Source organism: Lycium barbarum, chromosome 7 (genome assembly GCF_019175385.1).
Source record: "Lycium barbarum isolate Lr01 chromosome 7, ASM1917538v2, whole genome shotgun sequence".
Classification (NCBI taxonomy): Eukaryota; Viridiplantae; Streptophyta; class Magnoliopsida; order Solanales; family Solanaceae; genus Lycium; species Lycium barbarum.
This window is the reverse complement of record NC_083343.1, coordinates 123,677,095-123,685,408: the sequence shown is the minus strand read 5'-3', so window position 1 is coordinate 123,685,408 and position 8,314 is coordinate 123,677,095. Positions and strand designations below refer to the sequence as shown.

The following is an 8,314-nucleotide window of genomic DNA, read 5'->3' as shown; positions in this document are numbered from 1 at the left end:
TTTCTTTTAATAAAAATGTCAATATTGAGCCGTCCTTGCCATTAGAGATCTTTTGAACAAAATACGTTTCCCTTTGTTCGAAGATTATTCATCCTTTTTGTACTTCTCAAGCTTTTACTGGAATGTGACTGGACAAGTTTCACTAAGAAGTCACCCAATTCGGCTAGGCAAAGATATTCCAGCCTGATATTTAAGCAGATGCTTGAAAAAAAGCTCCAATTGAAAGGCTTCAAAACACGAATCTTTTTTATTGAGAAAAATAATCTCAAATTAGCTAAGCTGAGGACAGAAGAATCTAGACTCTGTATGGTTGAAATGTTTAGTATCTTACACGTTAGTATAGCAAGGAATTTCACGAGAAAAAAGGATCTAAACTTCTTTAGTTTATAAATACTTTTGCAACATGACAACCTTTGACTTCACAGTTCCATAAAGGCTTTACATAAAATGTTCTCCATGGTTACCCATCTGCCTAAGCTTTGGGGTAGAGTTATCCAATGGATGTAATAGTGGGAGGTAGTAGTTGTCCGGTGAAATAGTTGACGTGAGCACAGAGGTGGATCCAAGATTTTAACTTTATGGGTTATGAATTTTAGAACAACGATCTCAAGTGTAAGTAGCTAGGTTATGAATATAATTTTTGTGGATATTTAGTGGATTTGCATCAACATATATACAGATCAGTTTGGGCTAAAGCTTTTGAATTCTACCGATCCCATATGTTAAAGCTTAACTCCGCCCCTAGGATACGCAGACTAGACTGACCGAGACACCACCATTATGAGAGAAAGATTCTCCATGATTACCAATCATTGGAAAGAGGACCAATGATCCAAAGAACATAGCTTTCAGGGAGAAAAGAGGGGCTGGAACCTGAATTTCCTATGTTCTTATATTTATATCAGACAGTTTTTACTGTATATGGTCATAGATTCCTGCTGCAAGTTCTCCATAACCAATAAAATTTGAGAATAAAGTATTTCCACTCCATCATTAAAGAATCCCCAAGCAAGTTGTCTAAAAGGGGACAATCTCAGTGAAGTTGCACTGTAAATAAGTATCAAGGATCCTGATACTTGAAAGCTAGAATTTTAATTCTATAGATATGATTTTGCCATGAATGGAACTTTAGGAATTTCTCTTTAATTTCTATCCATGGACTCCCCAAATCCTGTAATAACAAGTCGGCAGAATGATTCCTCTGTAATTGTGGCATATGTTTCCAACTGCCTTTTGCAATCCATTTGCTTTGTCCTAGTGCATAGCATAGTCAAAAACACTATAGCGCACACAGTTAGGGTTGATAAAACTAGCCCATGAAAATATGGCTCGCTCAACCTGTTCAAGTTCGGGCGGGTCATTAACTCAATCCAATTTAACTCATCTAGTTCAACCCATCTAAAAGTTAGGTTGATTTTGGCTAAATAGGTCCAAACTAACGTATAAGAAACCTTGGCAAAATTTTTTTTTTTTTTTTAAAAACCTTTAAAAGTTTTATAGGTAATTAAACATATTATATATATAAAAAAAATTTAAACAAAGAAACTAAAGGTAAGAGGGAGGATTGGCCTATGACCTATTGTTTAGCCCATTTTGACCCAATTCATCTCGACTCAGATAATCTTCAGGCAGGTTTAATGACCCATTCATTTATGAGTTCAACCTATTTTGACCAGCCCATTTGACACTCTTACACACAATTGACTCTGAAAAGATGAGCTACATCCGGGCTACTTGTTTGAATATATATGTGTGACCATATATCTTTTGCCCTTAACATGAGATGAGATGATACTTTTAAATTGATGTCCAGTCTGGTAAAGCATAGGTCAAATGTGTGATAAAAACCTAAAATATAGTATAAAGTAATCCCTTTAGTAGCCGTTTAAGTTTTTAGATTAGGCGATTCATACAATTCAACATGATATTATAATAAGTAGAGATTCTAGATTCGAGCTTCGTCGCTAATCATCAACAAATTATTTCTGCATGGAACTCGAAAAGAATTAGACCTACACGTGACTAGACGTGTTGCAAGCCTAAAATAGATTATGCTTTAGGCATTTTATACATATCTAAGTCGAATGCAGCGTGTGCTAAGTGCTAACGCATCGCATCCCCCTAAATCCGCCCCTGTAAATTTCGAGAAAAGAAGAATCCTAAAACTTCTTTTGTAAAATTTATAAGTTGATAATTTAGAGGGTAAAATGGGTATTTGGCTGGTTGAGTTACAATCTGAGTGATATATGGATAGTTAAGTGACTTTTCTGTTACAGACAAAAGAAACATGACTATTAGATAATTTCGGATAGTTGAGTGACCATTTGAGTAATGGACTCTTTGTTTCATAAAGAATATACCTAAAATATCCTCCATGATAACCAATCATAGGGAAGAGGGATCTGTCAGCAAAACAAGACAGACTTTAGGGGAAATTGTGGGGCTTTATTCCATATCATTTTCTAATAACAAGATTCTGCAATACTACAAGACCGTTGTAATAATATCAACATATATAGATTCCTATTGCAAATTATGCAGAATATTACCTAAGAAATTTGAGAATCAGGCCCCTCCACTCCAGTATGAACAAGATCCCCAAACAACTTGTCTATAATGAGATATTCTCCCTCTTTTTGATAATCTTGAGAGGCTTCAGTATCAAAGCCTGTGTTGGGATTTGAAATTTATAGGTTCTGAACTTGTAATCGAACTCGTAGCTCGTCTTAGTTACTAGGTTCGAAATTAGATATTTATACATATTTAATGAATTTCCTAATACAAATACAAAATTTAAGCAAAAGTCGTTGAACTATTATCTGTAACTTAAAAATCACTCAAAGTGCTCAAGTATCATATAAAACCACTAAACTATATTTGTACCAAAAATATCATTCAACTTTGCGTAAGAATCACATCTAATTAAGTTACTAAACAATATGTTTTGTAACCGGAAATTAACTTAATTTTGCCAAAGTAGGGGTAAGGTCTGCGTACACTCTACCCCCTCCAGACTTCACTTGTGAGATTACACTAGGTTTGTTGTTGTATCATATAAAATCCCTTTTTTTGTTTCCTCCTAATGACTAATTCTATGATATTTACACAAATTTGATCGACATTCTGATTATAAAAAATAGTTTAGTGAGTTACGTGATACTTGGGTATTAAGTGATTTTCTCGTTACAAAAAATCATTTAAATGACTTTAAGACGATAAACCATCTGGAAAATCAAACCTTCCTTCGGTCTTTGGAACAACTTTGATTTTTTCAGTTAGGGAAACCTTTCCAAATCAGGAAACAGAATCATTAGGAAAATATAGTATGCCAATTCAATAGTTTGAAGGCCATTACACTTGTGTTGTTGGTAAAACATAAGATAATGTCACAATGAAGAATCATATCCACATGACCACATTTTTAACCAGATGTTTTGTAACGTAAAGTCCAAAAAAAAAAAGACATCGATATAATAAGTTATCATTGATATCGACACATCTATATGACCAACTGCTCGGGAGCTCCTCTATTTAATGATTTTCCTTCTTGATGGATATCTTGTTTGTATATATCTTCTTTAAGTTTTCCGTACTTTACTTACGAGCTCGTGTATTATGCACCTCTATCTTTATAGGGGCTTATGCACTCCACTCGCTGTCTATTAAACGAACGTTAGAGTAAAATCAAACTTCTGGCACATTCATTTGCTTTTTGAAAGTTTTCTTGACCATATCGTTAGAAGAGAAATAATAAAAGATTTCTAAGTCCCCTAGCATCTTGGATGGATGTTAAATAATTTTTTTATCCAAAATTAACAATATCATTCTGCAACAAGTAGCTTGGTAGACACATTAGCTTGGTAGACTAATACAACTAGGATTACATCCTTTTCATATAGAACTTTATGCCACATGTTGTACAATAGAATATGATTCTTGTTTTTTTTTTTCCGCTCGCTGTCGATACCCGGAACGAGGCCCGATTAAATCTGAATTCGTATCGGGAAGATTCACACTGAAGTGAAAGCGCTCCCTAACAAAGGCGATTCCATTCACATGATTTGAACCTAATGATGTCATGCTTTTGGCATTCTGGAGAAGCAAATTTAGGTGATCACGTGCTAAACGTGGTATTTATAAGGATTAGAACTGACAAAAATTACCGTTTATTATTTCAGGTCTAGCATGGATCATCGCTTTTAACATCAATAGAGAGAGCCGTTCGAAATTCCCAAACTCAGACATCTCAAACTCTGAAACCACCCTTTATTCTAAGATCAAAATCAACAATCGTATTTCAGAATATTGTACATAAATTGTCAGAAAAAGATCTAAAAGTGAAGGGTTAATAATACATGATTTTTTCCAATTTGATGTAGAGAAGTAATTACAACATTTTCCAACCAAAAAGACAGGTTTTTGATAGATTATGATTTAATTGCTTTAGCGCGTAATCTTAATTAAAATTAGGGATCTAATCCTATCCACCGGCTAGGTGAATTCCCTAGGTGATCCACTTGCTTCTGATACTATAAAAAGCAAGAAGATGACTTCATCAGAATTAATTTTTAAAGTCTCTGTAGATACTTTGTCTTAATTACTTTCCTTCCACATCTTCCGATTAGCCTCACTTCATATTGTTGGCTCTTCAGACAAGAATCACATTTATGTGTAACATAGATCCCCTCCTATAAAATGAAAAGATATTCGCCAACTTGCTAAACCCTACACTTTTTCCTTTATTTTTTTATTTTATAACAGTGGAATCAGGACAGTTTGCACGCACCTCAATAATTTTATGGAGTACTTGCTAGTATATTTTTTTCTAGTGGTGGAGCGTCCAGACCAACTTGCTTGCATCTTCACAATTTTAACACTGCTACCTCCCACTAGAGGCAGAGCAAGGGGCGGATTTAGGCAAAAAAATAGGGGCACGTGAACCCATGATCGCTCGGCAAAACTAGATATTTTATGTACATATTTCCTAGAATTTATCTAATATTATCTGCTGGCAGCTATGTTCCAAAAATGTTGAATGCTGAGTTATTTACCCCAAAGAACAGAGATCGAATCCCACTAAATACATTTTTTTTCCTCCTTTTTAGTGGTGCACCATGTTCTAGAAATCCTAAATCCATCTTAGAGCTACACTAGTTATATACGGGTTCGATGAACCAATAGGTTTGGCCAACTTCCTGCAATTGTGTTATAAATCTACTGAAGTGTATAAATAATTTTTTCAGAGCCTAATAAGCTGTCTTTTCTAGAATTCAGAATCCTTAAACTTAAAATATCGGATCTAAACTCTACCTCTCACCAGCATAATTAAATACTGGGTAACTCTATCCACCAATTTTTAGATAAATTAATAGAAATCACCTACCGATTTTTGTCATTTTTTAAATTTAAGTAGTAATTTCACCATGATTTTTACTCACTTTATTGACCATCTGATAGGCCGCACCTTAGATGCCACCTTTCTCCTCCTTCCTATAAATAACATAGCTTAACATCTTGTCCATACAATCCCCTTGACTTAGTCTTTTTCTTTTCACCCTCTTCCATATAATTCCCATCTCACAATTCCTTCCTCCTAGATATCTTGATCACAACATAAGCTCAAATTATTATACTACAATGGCAAATTGGACTACAAAACAAAACAAAAAATTTGAGGAGGCATTGGCTTTATATGACAAGGAAACTCCTGATAGGTGGCATAATATTGCTAGGTGTGTAGGTGGAAAATCAGCAGATGAAGTGAGGAGGCACTATGAATTGCTTGTAAAAGATGTAATGCAGATAGAAAATGATCAAGTACCTTTGCCCAATTATAGGGCTGCTGGTAGCAATGGAAGAAGATATGCTAATTAAGGAACAAAGGTATTGTAAATCTTTTTCATCATACCAAGATAGTCACACATTTCTCATTTTTATGGCTGAATTTAACTTATATTCACTGACGATGTAATGAAAATTTTAATCCATCATTGCAATTTAACTTGTCGTATAGGTCATTCGCCTTATTTTTAACATTACTAATATTCTACTTGTTATGGGAAGTTACATGTAACCTATGTTGCTCGAATTCTTTAAAAATGTCCGTAGGTGTATGTTGGATCCTTCAAAAGTAATTCACTTTTAAGGATATGATACGGATGCGATAACATTTTTGAAGAGTCCCAGCAACATAGTCTGTTATTACATTTCAAGTGATCAGATAGTGTAAAATATTTTGATTATGGGCATGCAGCAGTTGCAACAATAATTGTATGCTTTAATTCCAAACAAGTTGAAACCATCCATGAAATAGTCGTTCATATTTTTTGAAAAACTGTTAACTGTCATGATATCCTTAATAAACGGATATATTATAGAAATGCTGAGGCTTTAGCCTTTACTATTTTTGCTAGGTTTTTTCTTGCCAGCTTAATAGTTTTATACTGTAAATTTTATGAACACAACTTTTTATATTATCGGGTTAAGTTGATTTATTTTTATAACACTAGTAACTTTATAGTAAACACGATATGGTAATCCGAAAAATAGAATAACAGCCTCTAGCTAAATTGCACTTTGTACGTAAATACTATTTGCTATTACTTAAATCTTTGTGTTTATGCCAATTAAAGACATGTTCAAATAAAGAAATTCTTGAAGCTATCTTCCAGATTGTTTGATTTTTGATATTTTAGGAAAGCTATTAATGTTCCCTATAATGTTTAAGCTCCTAATTTAGCAATCCCACATGAAATCTAATCCTACTTGTTTAAGCTCTAAGTAACCCACATGAAATCTATTCCCACTTGTTTTAGTGCACATGCATATTGTCCTACATCTTAATTTCTGACCACCTTATTATACAAAACAAAATTGTTTAACAATTGTATCTTGTCTTGAGCATAAGTATTATCACATGATGTAACACATATTTTAAGCACTTTATATGCAAATTGATAGAATTCAAATACATTGAACGAATAACCTTTTACCCAATATGGAATTTAAACTTCTTTTTTATTTAATTTGTATGTACTAATAGAGTAAGAAAATGTATGCTACTCCTTAGTTTTACATAATTTAACTTGTTAATTATATCAGGTTGTCAACCTTATTTTTAAGTTATTGTTTTTGCTTATTATTGACAATTACCTATAATTTTTTTTTTTTTTTGTGGTGACCTTATTCCGTAAAAATTCTTATACAGTTCAGTGTATCGGAATTAATCTCTTTTTAATCTTATTTTACTTGAACAGGCTTATGCAGAATCTGAGGCTATAGTGAGAAGGAAATTGCATCGATGTTCAATACCGTCTTGAGTATCTGTATAAAAAGCAAAAAACAAAAAACAAAAAACAAAAAAGTTGTTCTTTCCTTCAGCTATCCTAGCCTAGTATCTTGTATTTGCTGGAGTAATTAACTTCTTCTATGTCCATGTCTATTTTGCTAATTTGCACTGAAATATTTTGTTGTTAAAATACATAACGTGTGTGGAAATTATACCGTATTCCCTTTTCTCTATTTCTCTTGATTTTTTTGTTTTTCGAGTGTCAATTTTTTAATAGATTTACGTCCATAAATAAATAGCACATTCAGATGAATCAACGTTAAAAATCATGTCTTGAATAGAAAAAGAAATGCCTCTATTCATTCACTGGTTGTCTGGACGATTAGGGACGAATGTAAATTAATGATACATATTTAACAAAACTTAATAGCTTCGATTGAAACTCTGCATTTGACTTAATCACATTGTAAAATTGATTCAATATAATCATATATTTCCATCTTGAATCGATTACTATCTAAAAGAAATATCCCATCGGTCCAAAACGAAGGATGGAGTTAGGGACTTAGATCTTAGGGTCAATACACCTAAATTTTCGATTTTGACTTCAAATATTAAAATGTCATTTAGAAAGGGAATAATGCATGGGACATTCAAACATGAGGTCAGTATTACCTACTTTATGATTCGACTTTCAGATAGTAAAAGCATGTCTTTTATATTCACTTTTAAAACTTCATCATGGTTAAGTGATATACATTTTCACTTAGATTTAGTGATTTTTAGGGTTAATTATTTAATTGGTTAAATATAAATACATGATGCGAGTAAGTATTTATCGTAATTTTGATTCCATCACCTATCACATATATACCAAAATATTTGCTACAACTTTTAAGCAACTTTCAGCGGGCGTAAGTTTGAATTTCATTTTTATTCGCACCTAATATTTAATACTAATTTATCATAGTTAATTATAGGGAAAATTTCATAAGCACCGAGATCAGTGCCTTATTTTTAGGGGAA

At 32.9% G+C, this 8,314-nt stretch overlaps 1 pseudogene; it reads left to right on the top strand.

Annotated features, from left to right (window-relative positions):
• The first annotated feature begins 5,512 nt into the window (after nt 1–5,512).
• On the top strand, nt 5,513–7,500 carry LOC132602565 (protein RADIALIS-like 3; annotated as a pseudogene).
• The last annotated feature ends 814 nt before the right edge of the window (nt 7,501–8,314 follow it).